We start from the raw sequence: 19262 nt of genomic DNA on the forward strand, positions 1-19262 counted from the left end.
ATGCCATTCAATGACGACACCCTTCTGGTAACATTCTCAATGATCCCTTTTAATAACCTCCTTTTTCAATCCTTGTAATTTCGTTGGTATGCCTAAATACTTACCAATTCCTTTACTGTTTTTTATTTTTAGAATACTTAGGCAGTTTCTTGCGCGCCGTAATTTGATACAAGGGCCGAAGAGAATTCCCGAGTTTTCTTCATTTAATTTTTGCCCTGGCGCTCTACAGTACTCGTTAATTATTCCCTTTAGATGTCGAACTCCCCTTCTTTGATCCTGAATAAAGAAAACCGAGTCATCCGCAAAGAAAAGATGAGTTAAGGGAGCCACTCCCTTGCATATTCGAACACCCCTTAGAAGATTCATATCCTGAGCGTGAGACACATTACATGAGAGCACTTCCATGCACAAGATAAAAAGAAAAGGAGATAAGGGATCTCCTTGTCTCAGTCCACAGCTTGGCTTAAATTGTTGTAGCGGAGCTTCATTGAACAACACCTCATATGACACAGTGCTAACACAACTGATGAGATTGTCGTTGAGGCTCTCGATCAAACACATTTATAATACTCAACATACAACTAGTTAGCGGTAAGTCGAGGTCGATCCATGGGACGGTGTGCTTTGGGTTCTAAGTCTATCTATCTCAATTTATGCTAGTGTCACGATTTGGTTGGGTTTGTAGTTGTGTCTAAACTAATGCAAGCAATAAAGTAAAACAAGTAATAAAAGGAAAGATGTAAACAAATGGTTAAAAGTGCTAGGATATCATGGGGTCATAGGGGATTCATGGTGTTGATCATACAAACATGTTTACAAGGTTGCAAGCAATTAATGTTGTGGAGGAACCGAGTTGGGTTATATCTTACGGTTCTTAGGAAGAGTTGGGTCCCGGAGCCGAATCGATTAGATTGTACAACACCTACAAGTCGACTTACTTTCCTCCTAATCAACTTCTATGCATGGTCTAACAAGACTCGAGTTGGGTTATATCTTACAAGTCAAGTTGAGTAGATAAGAGATGGTTGTAAATGCAAGGATTCATAGGCTTAGCATTTCATCAAACATAACATGTGCATAAAGTTGTCATCACAACAAGCAAGCAATTTAATCATGTGAACATATTAGATTAAGCATGAATCAATCCCATGTTGGTTTCCCCTAATTACCCACTAATCCTAGCTAAGTAACTACTCACTCATTATCATGGGAAACATGTCATTAATGGTGTCAATCATCACAACAAGTATAAACATGATAATAGAATGAAGAAGTGAACAATAAAGATTAAAGAGTAAAGGAATTATACCAACTTAAGATGATCCAAATAATAAAGCAAGAATAATAGAAGAAACTTGATTGATTGATGGAAGGTTGTCAATCTCCCAATAATAACCCAATAATCTTCAATTACCCAATAATAAACTTGAATAATAAACTTGAACAATAATTATGGAAAGATTGATGTATAATTTGTGGAAAGATTAAAGAGTAATCTATTCTAATCTACTCCTAATCTAATCTAAGGAAGGATTTTTCTAGCTAAAAAGATCACACTTGATTAATTACAAAGATGGGGTATTTATAGTGCAAATTAGGTGGATGCAATTAGGGTTAACTAAGGGCTAAACTAGTAATTACACTTTTTAGATTTGAGCAGGGAGACTCCGGTATTTCTTGAAGGAAGGGAGTCTTTCTTTGAAGCTTGGAGAAGACGAAATCATGCTGTGAAGGAATCCGTGCGTATTGGGGTCGGGACGGACGGAATCTGGCAAAGGAATCCGAGCGGATTCAAGAGAATCCGGGCGGATTCGGGTGGATGAATCCGAGCGGATTCTCGAGAGGAGACGCTCGGATTGTTTAGTGGAGACGGGCGGATTTGAGACAATCCGCTCGGATTGTTCTTCAGCAGTGGTTCTTCTTCTTTTCTTCCCTTTTTGCTCATTTCCATTTTATTCTTGCGGGATTGGTCTTTAGTCCTTGCTTCCTCTTCATACTAGTCCATCTAATATTGTCGAGTAGCTTCCAAATGTGCGCGAAAGACGGGAATTTCCGCCTTATTATCTCCTTTTCTACAAAACATATGAAATGCGATAGAAAAGCAAATAGGAAGGTTTTGACGGATAAAATGGTCATGAAATGCTATAATAGTAAGCAAAATAGGCTCGATTAGGGGACTAAATGTGCGCAAATAATGTTCACATCAAATATCCCCAAACCGAACCTTTACTCGTCCCGAGTAAAGAGGTGACTAAAACTAGACCTTTATTTAAACTAACCTAATAACATAGCCGATATGAGACAATTAGCGGGTCTCACTCCGCCCCTTCAACTCACAACAAGACAACCATGAGGTAGGATGCCTTCTTGCAAGGCAAGGTGGGGCTTGCCAAAATGGCGATACATCCAAACATTAAAGCACACAAAACAAGTAATGGATGCATCTACAAAAGAATAGCCACTTTCCTCATCTAAGTGGCGGAAATTATCTACAAGGGAAGCAATTCAAGGGTACACACTCCTTCATAGATGCAATTTCTTCAAACTACTAAGCCTAGAAGGATACCAATAAATCACCTCCAAAATGTGTCAAGCTAGGGTACCTTTGTCCTCAATCGTTAAATTCTTTTGTCAAGAGTACTCCCTATGGTGTTAGAAACACTGGAGGATCGCGGAATTCCCCCTCTTGCCTAGACAAGAAGAAGGGTCGTCCCCTCTCTACCATGCACAAAAATGGATATGATGGATAAAGGGATCAATAGATGTTTGAGTTTCACTTTGGAAGTTTGCTTTTGTTTTTGTTTTTCCCCCCAATTTCTTGTGGCATATAACATTTGAGAACACTTTCTTTGCCATTTCTTTTTGATTTTTGGCAATTTCAACACTTGACAACTTTTTGCATTTCTTTTGAACATTTTCAAAGTCACCCCATATGTAGTGAGGGTGCCTTATTTTTGAAGCTTTAGGAGTCTATTTTTGCTCCTCTTTTCATTTGATGCATTTTTGCAAACTTTCTTTCATTTTTCATTTCATTGAACTCAAATTGATTTCTTTTTGTGCCCATTCCCTTTGATGACAAAATATGTTAGAACATGGATGAATGATGGTTGCATGGTTTCAAGGGTCACCTTGGAATAAACGGTAGCCAAGGAGTTATCACACCACAAGGTACTCTTGACTAGGCCTTAAACCATGGGTCAAAGGATACTAGCATGACACATCCTAGGGTGTTTTACAAGTATTCTAACAAGCAAAGTCTTAAGAACAAAAAGCATCTACTAGGGCCTATATACACTTGTCAAGCTTCCCAAGTAGACGGTTTCGCAAAATTTTCTAACATGCAACTACATGCCATGATGCAACTAGCATATAAACATCCTAATGCATATGATTCTACCAACTAGTATGTCATATAAACTAAATGCAAGTCCTAAGTTCACATTGTTTTTACCGCATCAATCAAAATAAAGCCACATAGTCATTAACATAAAGAGGAAAAAGGAGATTGGAAAGATCATACCATGCGGTCTTCAATATCCTCATGTCTCGGATGTGGCGTAGTCAATCAATGCGAACAAGGATGAACAAACACGATATATACAAGACTACACTACAAAGGAAATGAACATGTTTTTGAATTTTTGAATTTTTGAAATTTTTATGGTTTTTGTTTTTATGAAATTAAAAAACATATTTTTTTTTTTGGGATTTTTCGAAATTTTTCAATTTTTATGCATTTTGGAATATAAATTCCCATCCCCCACTTTATTTTGGACATTGTCCTCAATGTACATGTAGGAGTAGGAATAAAAAGAAAAACATGTTTTTGGATTTTTGATTTTTTTGGAAATTGAAGTACAAATGCAATATGATATGATATGAATGCATGCATGCTCTAACTAAATGCAATTCTATATGACATATATAACAAATGAATGCAATCTAAACTATACTATATGATGCATGATTTCTAGTAAACTATGGTCACTTATGATCAAACCTCCCCAAACCGATTTAAACACTATTTCTAGTGTAGAAAAGAATAGGATTGGTCATTAGTAACTATGCATGAATTCTAATCTATATGCTATTATCTATACGAATTATTTAATATATATTACAATGCAGACTAATGTAAATGGACTAACTAATGCAAATGCAATATGAAATATAATACAAATGCAAGCTAAATGCTATACTAAATGCAATGTAAATGCAAAAGAGAGAGGGAGAGATGGGTATCATACAAATGGAAGTGGTGAAGTAGGCCTCTTTCACTCGTCATCCTCATCTTGGTCGTAGCCATAACCATGAGAGCTTCCGGCTTGATCATGTCCCGGAGCTTGGCCCCAATATCCTCCTTGGTCAAAATCTCCTCCTTGTCCCGAGTACCCTCCACCTTGGCTAGAATGCCCTCCATCGCCGCGACTCCAAGTTTGGTCCCCATAATTTGGGAACAAGAGCTCCGGTTGTGCCCAAGAGGGCTTAGGACCATTGGGGTCAATATACCCTTGTTGAGCCATGTTATAGTATTGGGGGTAGAGGGCTAAGTAGTTGTCTTCCCTCCCTTTATGCACCCCAAGGTCCACTCTATTCATGAGTGCCATCAAATCATTAATACCCGGGGTGTTGGGGATTCAGGTTGGAAAGGGGTATGCGGAATAGGGTAAGGTGGGATAGGGACGTAGGAAGGTGGGCGCATTTGTATGCCCGGCCCTCCACGAGGTGGTTGACGGTGCGGCTCCTCCCTTTGAGGGGGATTTTCAAGAATTTGGATATCAAGGAGGTAGCTTGGTGGAGGAGAGTATGGACTCAATCTTGGGTCAATGCCCGGTATCTTCCATCCTTCAAGGATCATCGAAGTGCAACCCTTGGTGTACCATTCCACACTCCCATCTTGAGTGTAGTTGCACCATCGGTGACTATAGAAGATGGTGTGCTCATCAATCAAAGTCCTCCCTTCAAGAGGAATATAGGCCCCTCGGGCATTGAACCCGGGACAAAGGTGTTTAGCCAAAATTGTAATTAGACCTCCCATCACGAAGGTCTTAAGTTGAGATGTCCCTTGAGCAAAGTCATGGAACCTAGTGAGTATCTCAAGTGGCGTATTGAAGTTATAACGCCTCACCGCTCGAACATTCAAATAAGACTCAAGAAAAGTTAAGTCGATGAGAGTACACCGATCTTGCTCGTACCTCCCATTGATGCACCCGGCTACAAAGCGTTCGGTGAATCGAATCACCGGATGTTGGATAGCAAATGTATAGCAACGCTTTATATTGGTAAAGTCCCTCCCGGAGATAGCTTTCCAAAGAAAATCCACATTAAAATTATCGGGCTTTTCGGTATAGGCGGTGGGTACTTGAAGACCAAAAACATAGGCAAATTCCTCAAGAGAAAGAACATGGTCTCGGTTGCATAACCTAAACTCCATGCCTAAATTGTTGCGGGCATCCGCTATAATGCGAAGGCTACTCAAGAACTCAAGGGTGAGACTAAGGTAAGTCTCTTCATGAGCATGGAAAAGGTCCCCAATGCCAAGGCCATTGAAGAACATCTCGGTAGGGTACCTTATCTTAAGGATTTCCAACACCCTAGTGTCAACAAATTGAGTAGGTTCGTATTTATTACCTAGAAGCTCGACGAATTTTTTGCGGTGGTCGTCGGATAGGAAGATCACTTCTTGGAAGTTGTTGAGTTGTTCAATACCTCCCCTCATTATCACATCTCGTGGTGTTGAAGAGGATGATCCCTTGCGCCTCTTCCCGATCGATTCAATCAATTTCTTGGCCTTTCCCTTGGAACTCATGTTGGTGATGGGGGTGATGTGGGTGTTTTTGAGGATATGAAGGTGATTTTGAGGATTGATGAGAGTGTTTTAGGGTTTGATAAGATGAGGAAATGAGGGAGAAGGGGGGTGTTTATATAGAAGAAGAGGGAATCCGAACGGATAGGGTTGGACCTAACCCGTTTTTCTCGCATGAACAGTACAATCCGAGCGGATTCAAGTCGAGACGGGCGGATTCTCGATAGGCAAGACGGGCGTCTTCTGTAGAATCCGCACGGATTCTAGAACATAGAATTCTGTTGGTTGAGAAGCAGGGACAAGACGGGCGGATTTCGTACGGGACGGACGGATTGATCAGGACGGGCGGATTTTTGATAATCCGCACGGATTATAGCGCAGATTAAAATCTTGCTTCTGGACGTCATTTGGGACGGGCGTCCCGTGAAGAGGACGGACGGATTGTAAGTGACGGGCGGATTTCTTTGAATCCGCTCGGATTCTTCCTCAGTTTCAGCTTTTCTTTTCCGTTTGGCCCTGGACGGGCGGATTTGCTTGGATCCGAGCGTCTCTGCTTTTCTTTCCTTCTTCTTTCTTCTTTCGTGAAATGATAGACCCCTTTTTTTCACTGATTTTCTCTTTTTCCTTATCCTTTTAAATGGTGGTTTGAGGTAGGACTCCACCAACTAGTTCAAATTGTAGAAATTCTTGTCCATAGAGCTCAAGGCTCTTAGTAGAAGATCAAAAGCTTGTGAGCAAGCTCCAAACAAGCATAAGTATGGGTTGCTCCATTTGAAAATGAAATTTGGCCAAGGAGGCTTGTAAAATGCTCTTTTTCTTGTCTCCTCCTTAGCGTTAGAGCTTTCCCAATGTTTCAAGTAAACATATTCATGATTCTTGTTAAGATTGAGCGTGAAGTGTGGTTCATTTTCATCCGTGGACTTCCACTTACCAACTTCTTCTTCAATTTTGGTGATGATGATAGCATTTTGATTCTTCAATCCTTCCAAGGTGGAAGGAGAGTTTTCATGACTTTGATGATCGGATACCATAGGAGTTGAGATTATGGGTGCCAAATCTTCACAAGTAGCCTCACGAGCAATTTTCTCTTTGAGCTTTTTCACCAAATAACTCTTGTAAGACACTTTGGCTTTTTGAAGAAGATCTAACATATCCTCTTCAATGATCATTGGCTCCATGATAGGTGCCAAGTGGTCTTCATGAAGGATGAAGGAAGGACGTTCTTCTTCATGATAAGGTATCTCAAATGTCTCAAGGATAGGCTCCTCAAACAAGGCGATATTGTGAATCTCTCCTCTAGGTTCATCATCATTGTTGCTATCTTCATGTAAATCATGAATGGGGGCTTTATCTAGCTCCTTTTTCAACACCACAACGTTCACATCAAAGGACACACCTTCATACTCGCAAAGGTTAAGAACATTTGGTTTGCTCAACCTTATGTCTTCTTTATCAAATACAACACTCTCATAGTCACAAGAGCTCAAGGAACTTGGCTCCTCCCACTTTTCATCTTCCATGTCAAATGTCACTACTTCAAACTCGCATTTATGCTCAATATCCAAAGAACGGTGGTGAGGGGTTGCTTGGGATTCTTTTAATTGGGCAATTTGAATCCCTAATTCCTTTCTTTGGATGGCGATGTTTTTAAGAACATCTTCTTCTTTTCGGCTCTCTTCTAGCATTTGGTTGAAGAAGTTTTGTTGGTCTCCCATCATTTGGAGGATCATGTTTTGAATGGGTTCATTTCTTTGTTGTGGGTGGGTGTGAAAATGGTTGTATTGTGGCAATTGAATTTCATTGTGAAATGGGTATTGAGTGGGTGGTTGTTGTTGATATTGGGTGTGGTAATTTTGGTGGGAAAAATTGGGGTAGTAGTTAGGATTTTCATTGTACAAGTAGTAAGGTAGGTTTGTGTTGACTTGCTCCTCAAACTCCCCATACCCATAGTCATACTCAAAAGATCCACCACATACTCCACAACACATGTCTTGAGTCATCATAACTAAGACAAGGAGATAACTACAAGCATGGAAACTACACAAAAATGGTAAGAACAATCCTTGAGGAACGAGTTCCTCAAGGTGAAAGCACAATTAAAATAGACAAACAAGTAAGAACTTAATCACATAGCACCATCCCCGGCAACGGCGCCATTTTGATGAGATTGTCGTTGAGGCTCTCGATCAAACATATTTATAATACTCAACATACAACTAGTTAGCGGTAAGTCGAGGTCGATCCATGGGACGGTGTGCTTTGGGTTCTAAGTCTATCTATCTCAATTTATGCTAGTGTCACGATTTGGTTGGGTTTGTAGTTGTGTCTAAACTAATGCAAGCAATAAAGTAAAACAAGTAATAAAAGGAAAGATGTAAACAAATGGTTAAAAGTGCTAGGATATCATGGGGTCATAGGGGATTCATGGTGTTGATCATACAAACATGTTTACAAGGTTGCAAGCAATTAATGTTGTGGAGGAACCGAGTTGGGTTATATCTTACGGTTCTTAGGAAGAGTTGGGTCCCGGAGCCGAATCGATTAGATTGTACAACACCTACAAGTCGACTTACTTTCCTCCTAATCAACTTCTATGCATGGTCTAACAAGACTCGAGTTGGGTTATATCTTACAAGTCAAGTTGAGTAGATAAGAGATGGTTGTAAATGCAAGGATTCATAGGCTTAGCATTTCATCAAACATAACATGTGCATAAAGTTGTCATCACAACAAGCAAGCAATTTAATCATGTGAACATATTAGATTAAGCATGAATCAATTCCATGTTGGTTTCCCCTAATTACCCACTAATCCTAGCTAAGTAACTACTCACTCATTATCATGGGAAACATGTCATTAATGGTGTCAATCATCACAACAAGTATAAACATGATAATAGAATGAAGAAGTGAACAATAAAGATTAAAGAGTAAAGGAATTATACCAACTTAAGATGATCCAAATAATAAAGCAAGAATAATAGAAGAAACTTGATTGATTGATGGAAGGTTGTCAATCTCTCAATAATAACCCAGTAATCTTCAATTACCCAATAATAAACTTGAATAATAAACTTGAACAATAATTATGGAAAGATTGATGTATAATTTGTGGAAAGATTAAAGAGTAATCTATTCTAATCTACTCCTAATCTAATCTAAGGAAGGATTTTTCTAGCTAAAAAGATCACACTTGATTAATTACAAAGATGGGGTATTTATAGTGCAAATTAGGTGGATGCAATTAGGGTTAACTAAGGGCTAAACTAGTAATTACACTTTTTAGATTTGAGCAGGGAGACTCCGGTATTTCTTGAAGGAAGGGAGTCTTTCTTTGAAGCTTGGAGAAGACGAAATCATGCTGTGAAGGAATCCGTGCGTATTGGGGTCGGGACGGACGGAATCTGGCAAAGGAATCCGAGCGGATTCAAGAGAATCCGGGCGGATTCGGGTGGATGAATCCGAGCGGATTCTGAGCAGGACGCTCGGATTGTTTAGTGGAGACGGGCGGATTTGAGACAATCCGCTCGGATTGTTCTTCAGCAGTGGTTCTTCTTCTTTTCTTCCCTTTTTGCTCATTTCCATTTTATTCTTGCGGGATTGGTCTTTAGTCCTTGCTTCCTCTTCATACTAGTCCATCTAATATCGTCGAGTAGCTTCCAAATGTGCGCGAAAGACGGGAATTTCCGCCTTATTATCTCCTTTTCTACAAAACATATGAAATGCGATAGAAAAGCAAATAGGAAGGTTTTGACGGATAAAATGGTCATGAAATGCTCTAATAGTAAGCAAAATAGGCTCGATTAGGGGACTAAATGTGCGCAAATAATGTTCACATCAACAACTCATGATCAGATTATGATTCTTTCTGGAAAGCCAAAACAAACAAGTACTTTTCTGAGAAAGTCCCATCGCACTCTATCGTAAGCCTTACTCATATCGGCCTTAATCACATGATCTAGAATCTAGATCGAGATAGGTATATCATTAGTTATGTTGATCTACGTTTAAGTATGTTAATATTGTATATTTTTATCAATTCTTAAGTATGACTTCAGAAGAGTTTTTTTTTTTTTTTTTTTTTTTTTTTTTTTTTAAATTTTACAAGAAATGTTAGCAGCCTTATACGTTGGTTTTTTCTTTTTGCGTTAAACTATGAGCCACCTTATTCCACACCCTAGGAACACAAACAAAGAAAATACAATGGAAATAACTAGTAACACTAATAATGTCATCGACGATAAATTTCGCCTAAGGTCTTGCTTAGAAACTCCCAAGATATGCCTGTAAGCAGTAAAAAAATAATTACAACATGGAAATAGTTCCTCTCAAGTGCCCATTTAAGCGCCTCGACTTGGTCAGAGGGGAGACTGAGATAAAACGTCTCCCTTCGCGATAGAAATAGAACTCCCATTCTCAAAAGAAACAAACCAACTAAATCTAATGACTTTACTAGATTTAACGCCTGTGCGATACACGTGCCACTTGTTAGAATCTTTTATAACAGTTTTAATTATATTTTAAACGTAAAATTGCTTTTATAGTTTTCCATTCATAAAATACAAGTTAGGAGTCTGTCTAAATAAAATTTAAGGTAGGAGTTGACTTTTGATAAATTCATGGATTGTCACATCTTTATCGTAGAGTAGTAGAACTCAAAGTGTTATAGGTAGTTAAGAAAAGTTAAGTGTCTCTAATACTACAAGAAAAAAAAAAACTCGATCAACACGGTTGTATTTATGTACTCCTAGGTTGGCTTAATGGCTTTGCATCCTTTTTAGCTTGTTTATGGCATCTTGTATTTACGTATGTAAGATAAGCAATAGAACATTGTATTTACGTTTCAAAAATTTATAAGCAATACACCTCTCATTGCTTATCAAATATAAAATAATTAGGCGGAAAAGTTAACTACTATTGAAATTCTACTCCACTATATTTTAATTGAGTAGGTCTCCTGAGAGACGGTCTCTTAATATTTATTAAACTCTATCTCATGAGATTAATGTATGTAAATATTATATGAAAAACCACTAACTTTATAACTTCTTACAATGGTGTAACTCTTAAAACCATTCAATTTTTTTTATTAGAGATGCTTAACATTATTGAGATAATTCAAAACTTTATCTCTAACTAATAAATTCTTTTAAGTCTAAATTCATAAAAGATAATGAACTCTTCAAGTTTGAAAGTTATTCAGAAAAGTTAATCTATTCGATAAAGCTCGAAAAAATAAAATCACCAACGACTATGGGTCCTTAGCTTTTGGGTAGGCATGATGTTATTAATTAGTCACTGACATTATAAAAGTATACACAATAATGCAAATGGTCCATTAGATGTAAACATATTGTGCTGCAAAGAAACAAAAACAAAGAATTATGTCAATACTTTAAGTCACATATGCTTTATTTTGTGATTCTTGTTAGTTTAGAAACTTGAAGATGCAATGAAAACGATTGCGACACAATTAATTTGCAGGAAATTGTATCAAAGCAATTATGAAGTAGCAGTTGCGAGTATCTTTGTCATAAAAATAATAATATTGGTGTACATCAATAATATTAATAATATATCCCTAAAAAATTATTAATAATACAAACATCAATAGTTATTGTGTGAGACGATCTTATATCGTGAGACGGTCCATTTGTATAAACATTACTCTTTCGTCAATGTATCAATTTTTCAGGAAGTAAAATGTAAGAATAAGTAAGATCAACGATTGATATGATCTAATCGAATAGCTAGCTTACACTCACTATACATATCACATGTAATGAATCAGAAGTTAGTCAATATAATTACCGTCAATATCGTCATCATTAGCATAGTAAACAAATACTTGTTGAATCTTATTGCAACTTCAATTCTTTATTTTTCGATGACTACCTTTCATTGCTCCTGAAAAATCATAAAAGGTACAAAATTAGACATCACAATATATATTGTATAAAATTAATCACTATAATACTGAAAAACAAACTAATCTACATGACTAAAACAAAGAAACGTAAATAGCAAAATTATGGGTGGGAGAATCTAAAAACACTATATATTTATACCCCTTTGAAAGAGATAGAAATTAGATTGATTTAGAATTTGTTTTTACATATTTGTTTATTATCTCTAAAGATATTTTCATTAAAAAATAAGTTAGGTAGTTTTGAAACATTGAACTCCCTGTAATCGCTCGAAAAAAAGCTTCCTTTATTAATATAGATAGATAGATTGGATCTCCGAGCCGCGTTAACAGAAATAACAACAGGTAAACACGAAAATCCAGGTCTAATAAGAAAAGAGAAATGATCGGCTTAAAGATCAGATGCAAGGCTACCAGTTTTCGAGACCAAAGCGGCTCTTTAGTTAACATCATTTTTCCCATTATGAGCCTTAATGGCTCTAACAAGCAAGCTCTTATAGAGAATAATCGCATTCCCAGTAGAAAACAAGGTAGTACCAGACAGTTTTGTTGTTACAATGTCTATAGCCAAACCTCGCAAAATCGAACCAGCCGTCACAATGTCTGGAACCAGCCAGAATCCTTCCAGCAGCCAGAGCATGTCAGCCCTGTCTTCTGGAGCAGGACTTACTTCTGCATCCGCAGATCGTGATGCACCCCAGCGTCACCCACCAGACGATCTCCGTCAGCATGTCGACCAGAGCCATGCCCCAGCTTCAGAAGCCACCGCAGATTCCAAAGGCAGCAGGTGCATCCGGTCAGTCCAAATTCAGTAGGGAAAGCAGCCCTAGCAGAGGTGAAGCTGTATCCAGAAGCCAGACCCAGGAAGGCTCAGGCGCAGAAGTTTTCTGAAGCAGAGGATCTCCAGCGCTTGATCCGATGCAGGTGATGATTTAGGGGATGGACACTCTGCGTCGGGCCGTTAAGGATCTAAGGAAGGACAACCAGAACCTGATTGCTCAGATCGTGACAGCAGTCCAGCCCAAACCAGCATTAACACCAGAGGCTCCGACCAGAACCAGCGGTGGAGGATCGGGTCGATCAATTCCATCAGAACTAGTCACCAGACTGGACCTTACAGGAGTAGAACCCAGCGAACCAATTGAGCCCAGAGGATTGGGATGCCTATCATTTGATAATCCACCCAGTCTGCAGCAGACAACAGGTAACGCTTTGTTTAGCACCCCATCAGGATCTGACCTTCCACCTTTTTGGGTACGCACCGCGCACGGACATCGGATGGCAATCTAGACCTGTCATCAATGCAGCAATTCCATCCGGCAACCAGTACACCAGTGGAGCCTGGATCGGAGGATTACAGCAGACACCAGGATGGCAGCCTGGATCCATAATCAGTGCAACACCAGTAACCAGTCATCCAGCACCAGGTCAATTTTCTGGAGCGCCTTGGCTAGGAGGTACACCACGGTTCTTTTCCACTGTTTCTAACCCTCTTGCAGAGCAGGTAATTCTACTGGGAGCAAAGAATACCAGGAGCTGAGGGAGCTAATGTATAGGATACTAGGCGTAGCCTGTCTGTTGGAGAAAGCAGCCAGAGACAGCTACGCAGACTCACCTTTCGTGGATGACATAGCCCTAATCGGTGTCCCTAAAGGATGTGTGCCTCCAGCCATGACGCTCTATGACGGAACCACAGACCCACTTGACCATATCAACCACTACAAGCAGAAAATGATGGTGATAACCGCAACTAGATCTCTAAAGGAAGCTTGTATGTGCAAGGGATTCAGATCAACTCTGTCAGGAGCAGCCCTGCAGTGGTTCGTCGGCCTGCCGAACAAGAGAATATCCAGCTTCGCCGACCTAGTCAATGCCTTCAACCAGCAGTTCGCCAGCAGCAGAAAGACGGAGAAGCAGACAAGTGACCTCTACCGGATAATGCAAAGGTTCGAGGAGTCCACCCGTGATTACTTAAACAGGTTCAACAAGGAGAAGGTAGCTATCCCGAGATGTGATATAGCAACCGCTATACAAGCCTTCCGCCGAGGACTGCACCAGGATTCAGATCTTTTCAAGGATCTGACAAAGCACCCTTGCACCACCTTTGAGGAAGTACAGACAAAGGCAATTGCTGTCATGAGATTGGAGGAAGACTCTGCACCAATCAGAGGCATCTATGATTCAGACCCAGTATCCAGGAAAGCTCCAGTAGAAAAGAAGACTGAAAGACCCAAACCTTACAGCAGGAGCGTGAATAGAGTTTCTGGAAATTCTGAAGGAAAGAGCGAAGCAGATCTGCCTCCGAAAGTAAGTGAGTATGGTTTTACTACCAATCTTGCAGGACTATTCAAAGCCTTGAAGGAGCTGGGACGCAGAGTCAGATGGCCAAAACTTCCAGAAGGAAACCCAGTAGCAGAAAGGACACTGGCAAGAAGTGTGAGTTCCACGGCAGCAACACCCACGACACCGATGGATGTCACTCCCTCAGAAAGGAAGTCAAATTCCACTATGATCAAGGAAACCTGGATCACCTCCTACCCAGAAACGCAACCAGAGTAAACTCAACAGATCAGGTTCTGCCATCTCCTCCTCCTCAATGCACTAGAACCGTGAATGTTATTACAAGTGGATCGGAGCTGTGTGGGCTGACATATTCAGCAGCAAAGAGGCATGCGACCAGAACTAAAGGAGACAGACCAGAAAGCTCCTGCAGGATTAACCGCCAGAATCTGCCGTCAGTCACCTTTGACGAAACAGACGCAGGGTCTACTCCAGAACAGCACCACGATGCCCTAATCATCACGCTTCCCATAGAAAATTGCGAGGTGAGAAAGATCCTGGTGGATACCGGAAGCTCCGTCAACTTGATCATGTTAGAGACACTCAAAGGCATGGGATTCACCGAGAAAGATCTAGCAAAGAAGGGGGTCCCCTTGGTTGGTTTCAGTGGCGAAACAAAGCACTCCCTAGGAGAAATCGTCATCCCAACCTACGCCGGAGGTGTAAACAAACAGGTAAGGTATCTGGTTATTGACGGACCCTCTACTTATAATGTGATCCTTGGCAGGCCCTGGATCCACGAGATGAAAGCAATTCCCTTAACGTACCACCAGTGCCTGAAGTTTCCAACACCTTGGGGGGGGGGGGGGTGCAAGAGATACGTGGGGACCAGGAAGAAGCTAAGGATTGCTATAAGGTGGCTCTGAAGTCAACAACCAGCTCGCCCGCATAGCAACTACAAAGCCAGCGCATCCAGGACGTGTACATTGAGCCTCAGCAGGCAGAACTGGACGAAGTCATCCTGGACGCGCTGCATCCAGAACGAACCGTGCTCATTGGATCTGAATGTACAGGTAACATTCGTGAAGAACTCGTTCGATTATTGAGATCTAACATAGACTGCTTTGCTTGGTCACATGATGATATGATAGGGATAGACCCAAGTGTGATAACTCACAAGCTAAGTGTGGATCCAAGCTATAAACCTGTGCAGCAGAAAAGAAGAAAATTTGCTTCTGAAAGGAACCAGGTCATAAACGAAGAAGTAGATTGTAATACTCCGTATTTATAAGTCTTGGGGTACTCTATCGAGTAGGCCTTACTCTGTCGAGTAAGGGTAAGTTGCGTTTTAGAAAAGTTTCTGACCTGTTGGGTACTCGATCGAGTAGCTGGGGCACTCGATCGAGTAAGGGGGTACTCGATCGAGTACCTCGGGTACTCGATCGAGTAGCCGGTTTTACGGGGAGTTTTCTCGGGTTTTGTTAATTATGCGATTAAGGTATATAAGCTTTGTCGTCATTATTCTAAATCACTTTTGCAAAACCTAAATTACTGTTTAAGAGAGAAAGCAAGCAAGTTCATCTTCTTAATCGCATTATTAGCAATCCCCGGAGTTTGGAAGGTCAGTTCTTAGCGTTGATTATACCGTTGAGTTCCTTGCGTCGAGGGTAAGATCTATGTACCCTTTTTATTGTCTTTCCTTTGATTTGGTTAAACCCTAATTTAGAGATTTGGGGGTTTATGTGTAGTATGTGATTTGGTAGCCTTTATGTGTTGTATGATAGGAGGAGGGTTCATAGAGGAAGCTTTTTGATTCAAAGAGAGAGACCGTCGATTGTGTGTTTACGGGTAGGATTTCTACTCGTATTAGTCCCATAATGGGATATTGGTTGATGTGTTGAGATTGTTTGTTGATATAGTAATTGTATTGTGACGGTTGTAATTGCGATTGTGTTTGTGATTGTTGTCTGTGGTTCTCGAGGCGTGTCCTCTACCGAGAGGGGTCACTTGCGGGAGTGGCTTCACGCCCTAGTTTCGCTTTTCGTGGAACCCGCCACGAAGGGATGTGCACATTAATGGACGGGGTTATCGCTCACTATGTGGAGCGGGGATTTGGTGGGTAATGGTTGCGGTCCCCCATCGGGTAGGTCGGGTCCAAAGTGGACGTCGGTGATTGAGATGATTGGTTTTGGTGTGATTGTGTGTGTGTGACAGTTAAGTCATCTGTTTATCTTATTGTTGGTATATATTGAATTGTGTGATTAGTACTGACCCGGTGTTGTTTTGTAAACTCGCGGTGATCCATTCGGGGATGGTGAGCGAGATATTGAGCGGTATTGAGATGAGTACTTTGGATAGCCGGGATGGCCACGACATGATGATAGGAGTCTTCCCGTAGCTTATTAGTTGTCTACATTTGATTAGAAACGATCGATTGAGAACCTGTATTGCATTTTGGTTTGGTTTTGAGAATTGTAACTCTTTGCTAAGTATTTATATTTAAACGTTGTTTCTTCATTGTTTATTTGATTATCATTGCCTCGGGTAACCGAGATGGTAATGTCCTCATACCTGAGTGGTCCTGGTAAGGCACTTGGAGTATGGGGGTGTTACAAATGGTATCAGAGCGACGATCCTGAAACCTGTAACCAATGAACCTAATGAACATAGGGAGTCAACTAAAATGAACCCGGGGTAAAAGTTGTAGGAGCTAATGCAAAGGCTTGGGAGACGTCCTAAAGTCGCGAAGTCGCCCTACAATTTTGAACCGGTCACATGGGGGGAGTATTTGTCGAGTCGTATGTGTGTTTGGTTAACTTGTGTAAGAATGTGATGAAGTGTGTGTGATTGTTGGGTGTTGAAGAAGAAAGTTGAGAATGTGAAAGAAAAGTGATGATATATGGAAACTTGTTGATGGAATGATAACATGTAGGATGTTTTACAATGTGGCGTTTAATAACATGATGAAATGATCTCGTAGATCGTATGAAAAGATGCGTAGCATGTTTAGATATGATATAATATGTGGATTTATAAAGTTTAGCATGTTAGCATATGATATAGCATGCGGGTAGCGTTTCTGAATTGGCATGACTCGATCGAGTGGGACTGACTTGATCGGGTGGGTTTTTGATGATTTTGAGTCCAGAATCGTGTTTTTGGGTACTCGATCGAGTAACTAGGGGTACTCGATCGAGTAGGGGGTCACTCGATCGAGTAGAGTATGTAAGAGATCAGAAGGTCTGTTTGGGGTCTGATGTTTGGGTACTCGATCGAGTATGTTGGGCACTCGATCGAGTGGCCGGTTACTCGATCGAGTGTGTGTGGGAACTCGATCGAGTAGTTTCTGGGCAGCGTGTTTTCATGTTTTGAGGATTAGTACGCGTGTTTATGTCTACCCTTTCTTACATATAGTTTCAAGATGCCGCCTAAGAAGACTGCTTTGTACGCAAGAGCCGAGCTTATGAACATAGATGACATCGTTAAGATGTTGGAGCATCAGGATGCTCTCACTAAGGCTTTAAAGACTGTGGGGAAGGATAAGGATAAGGAGAAGGAGAAGGAGGTTGATCATTCTAAAATCAGCCTCTATATCGCGAGGTTTAACCCGAAAGAGTACAAGGGAGTTGGGGAGCCTAACCTTCTTGATAGTTGGCTGAGAGAGATGGAGAACATATTAGATTTGGTTCAACGTCCGATGAGATGAGATTGGAACAGCTGCGTTCTATCCGAGTGAGGCAGCTGGCAAGTGGTGGGATACAGTGAAAGTGAGTGCTAAGGAGATATATACAAACCAAGGGTTACCTGCTATACCTTGGGAGAAGTTTCGTAGGGCTGTGAGGAAGGAGTTTGTACCGGAACATGTAAGGAGTAAGTTGAGGGAAGAGTTCGACAGTTTTAAGATGACCGCTGAGATGTCTGTGGCCGAGTACTACAGGCAATTCAATGAGAAGTCTAGGTATGCTGAGGATATGGGTTTGAGTGAGGAGAACCTGGCGTTGAGGTTTGAGAGGGGGTTGACCCCTAAGATTATGGATAAGTTACCTGTGGGAGTCCTTACTGATGTTAAGGAAGCTTATGAGAGGGCTGTGAGAGCTGAGAGTTTGGTGGAGATGGCTCAGGAGAGGTTAGGTGGTGAGAAGAGGAAGTCTGAGAGCGAGGGTGGTGGCCAATCTAATCACAAGAAAGGCAACCACAATCAGTCTAAGGGACTTTCTTCCGGGTCGTGGGTTGATCTTGGGCTTCCTTTGGGCGTGGCCGTGGAAGTGTGAGTAATAGTTGGGGAGTGACTTGCTATAGCTGTGGTGGTGTAGGCCACAAGAGACATGAGTGCACAAGTGCACCGGGATATTTCCGGAGACTCGCACAGAGCCGCGAGCAAATGGACCGGGCTGGATCATGGCCAAACCGGGAAGTTAGAGTTACCAGAGTGGAGGCAACCGCAACGGCGGTAATTTTATCGAAACCACCAATGAACAACAACAACAATCAAGGGTTGGGTGCTAAGCCGACCACATCGGCCAAGATCTTGTCCGGGGAGGTGGGTAAGACCAATGTGGCAAGTTATTCATGATGGAGAAGAAAGCGGTGAGGAAGATGCGCACGTTATCACCAGTACATTCCTTGTTAATGGTATTCCTACCTTTGTTTTGTTTGATTCGGGGGCTTCTCAATCGTTTGTGTCTTCGAGTCATGTTAAACGATTGGGTTTGAGGGTATATGAGTCTGTTAGTGAGAAAGTTTTTATACCTTCGGGTGAGTCCGTATCATGTGGGAGATTGTTTAGAGATGTATCTATGATAGTTGGGCAAGTTGATCTACACCTGTAGACTGCTAGAGTTTCCTTTTGACGGTTTTGAGATGATAGTCGGGATGGATTGGTTAGGAAAGTATAAAGCTAAGATAGACTGTCATCAAAAGAAAGTGTCTTTAAGAGGTCCTAAGGGTGTTAGTGTGTCTTATCGTGGGTTTCTAGTCAAACCCAAAGTTAAGTTGATTGCAATTGTCACCTTGAAGTCTTATCCGAGGAAGGGATGTCCTTTGATCTTGTGCCATGTGAGAGATGACCGGATAGAGAGTCCGACGATTGATGCGATACCGGTGGTGGGGAGTTTTGGGACGTTTTTTCGAGGAGGAGATTCCGGGTTGCCACCAAAGAGGGAGATAGATTTCACCGTTGAGTTGAAGCCAGGGACTGGGCCAATCTCTAAGGCACCGTACCGTATGGGTCCTAAGGAGATGGAGGAGCTTA

This window comes from Silene latifolia, unplaced genomic scaffold, assembly GCF_048544455.1.
Source record: "Silene latifolia isolate original U9 population unplaced genomic scaffold, ASM4854445v1 scaffold_75, whole genome shotgun sequence".
In the NCBI taxonomy this organism is placed as follows: Eukaryota; Viridiplantae; Streptophyta; class Magnoliopsida; order Caryophyllales; family Caryophyllaceae; genus Silene; species Silene latifolia.